Raw genomic sequence first — 2,500 nt, forward strand, 5'->3', positions numbered from 1 at the left:
AGCAACAAGTATTTCGTCCAATTTTTTCTTCATACTCTTTCTTTGTGTTTGGAACACCAAAGTTACAATGGGCCCTTTTCCATGTTACCTCAACTGGCAAATGCCACGAATGCACACAATCACCAACATGCAAATCAAAACAAAATAACAAATCACTAGGAATAAGAAAATAATCAATCACGCTACATCCATTAGGTGACACAAATGTATATTCGCCATCTTTGTCACCATTACAGAAACCATTCAAAATAATCAAATCAAATATGAAACACAAGTCCAACAAAGTTTATTAACCGTTTCATCTTTTGAACAACGTGCACAATTATCGTCATCCATACTGTTACATTTCACATCACCAATATAGTTTGACATTTCTTCAGGTTCAGCTTGTTTATGACCTGTTCTGGCATTCAAATCACCGAATATCATAAAATATACATCATCTTTTTCAAACTGATTCAACAGTGATTCTTCCAATATCAATACACCATCCTTAATCATTTTATCATTGTATGCAGGACCTCCTTCAGGTACAACATAGCAAGCAACAATAACAATATCTTTATCTAAACAAAATACAGTTTTGTCCACTTTAATAGCTAAAGCATTATCACATTCCAACTTTATTTCTTTCACACTCTCTGTCAGACTCTTTCTCACCAACATTAACACTCCTCCTGAACGTCTACCATGCAAAGATAACTTTTTTGCAGGTGCATAAAACTTAACGTAATCGATAAACACATTACTGAAATCAAATGAAGGATCAAGGAAACATTCAGTGAGGCAAACAAAATCGAATTTATTTACATAGTTCATAAAAAGAAACATCCTTTAATTTACTATACAAGTTTTCTACATTATAGTTCAAGAACTTCCACTGATGTGGATGGTCGGGCCTGTCCTATGGCTTCCTTGTCACGCTCGAGCGCAGGTGCCTGTCACTGCCACTGCCACTGCCACTGCCACCTCTCCCTCTGCCGCGAGCCGAGCCAACGGGAGACTTGTGTGGCTTGTTCCCCAGGTAAGCGGGCATCCCCATCTGCCTGCCTGACACCTGGCCTCCACGTGTTGCACGTGTGTCACTGCCACTGTGACACTCAGCGCCCGGGAAACCCCCCGCTGCCTCTGGCTGACCCGCGTCGTTCACCCGCTGAACTGGTTCCGACGTCACGAGGGAAGTCCCCCGTGTCCACTCTCATCGCTGCCGTCACGCTGCCGCTGGGCCTGGGTTCCACGTGTGCGAGAAGGTGAAGAGGAGGGAGGGGGTGTGCTCACACTGTCCTTTCCGTTCTGCGTCAAGGTCTCAGCTGATGACGTCATCACCTCCTCACTGACAAGGCGAGGGGAATCCTCCCGTTGATTGGCCGAGACTGACAGGCCCACTTCGTTCCCGACTGGAACACAGTGCACTGGAGCTCTAGCATCTTGATCAACACCACCTCCACCCCCCAACAACCTGCGCATATGATCGCTGATCAAAGACCCTGGGTTCTACTACCAGCTGACCTTTGCGGAAATATGCCCTTTTGCCTTCACTCCTTGCCCTGCCAACGATCTGTGCTTGTGCTTTTGTCATGTCATTGGCCACCCTCACCCCTTTTTCCTGCAGGCTTTGTCGCATGTCTCTGTTTGTAAGGATTGTCATCTTGTCTCTCCATCTCGTAAATCGTACGATCATGGGTCGTGGCTGTCCTTGTCGTGCTGGTCCTGTTCGGTGTGCCCGTGTAATGTCGTCAGTCGTCCAAGGTTTCGGTCCGTCAATGCTGTTCAGTATGTCAACTACGGTATTGGCACACGTGTCAAATGTTTCGTTTGGTCCTGCATGGGGAATCCCATAAAATCTCGAGTTGTCTCTGCGCGAGAAGTCTTCTAATTTGTCCCGTGTCCAATTTTAATTGCTCGACTTCATGTCTCAGTTCATGTATCGTGTTTGAAATTTGCTGTAATTCTTCTTTTCCGTCATTTGATTCTGTAAACAGTTGTTGAATATCTGCTGTCATGTCCGTCACTGCATCTGTCAGGTACCTCTGATCTCTCTCCAGTCTGTCACATCGTCTGTTTATTTCTTGGCATTGTTGTTTTACTTGACCTAGATCCTCCTTTATTTCTCCAAGATCACTTCTTATCAGTAGTGTCTGTTCATTGAACCGCTGTTGCAGGGCTTGCATCAAGTTGTTTATCATTTCGTCACCTGCACTCTCTGTGTTCGTCACTTTGTCAGATTCAACTTTGGGGTCTGTCTGTCCGTCAGTGTTGGAGCCAGGGTTTGTTTCCACATCGCCGCTAAGCAACAACCTACGCAGTGACAACACGGCGTGTAGGACACAGCAAGCAGAAAGAAGCACTGGCACGTGCAGAGCGAGCTGACACACACACTGCCACTGACAAACACACACCCTCCTCTGCACTCGAAATGCTTCCCCTCATACCCCCCGTGTCTCATAAGACATGCATTGCCAAAAGATTCGAATGCCCGAACATTACCACAAAAACTGCA

At 45.8% G+C, this 2,500-nt stretch overlaps 1 protein-coding gene across 1 annotated transcript in view; it reads right to left on the reverse strand.

Moving 5' to 3' along the window:
* LOC143280784 (cell division control protein 42 homolog) overlaps positions 1–2,500 on the reverse strand; it is a 22,946-nt gene that overhangs the window by 14,010 nt on the left and 6,436 nt on the right. The gene's annotated exons all lie outside the window — the stretch shown is intronic.

Source organism: Babylonia areolata, chromosome 4, assembly GCF_041734735.1.
Source record: "Babylonia areolata isolate BAREFJ2019XMU chromosome 4, ASM4173473v1, whole genome shotgun sequence".
In the NCBI taxonomy this organism is placed as follows: Eukaryota; Metazoa; Mollusca; class Gastropoda; order Neogastropoda; family Buccinidae; genus Babylonia; species Babylonia areolata.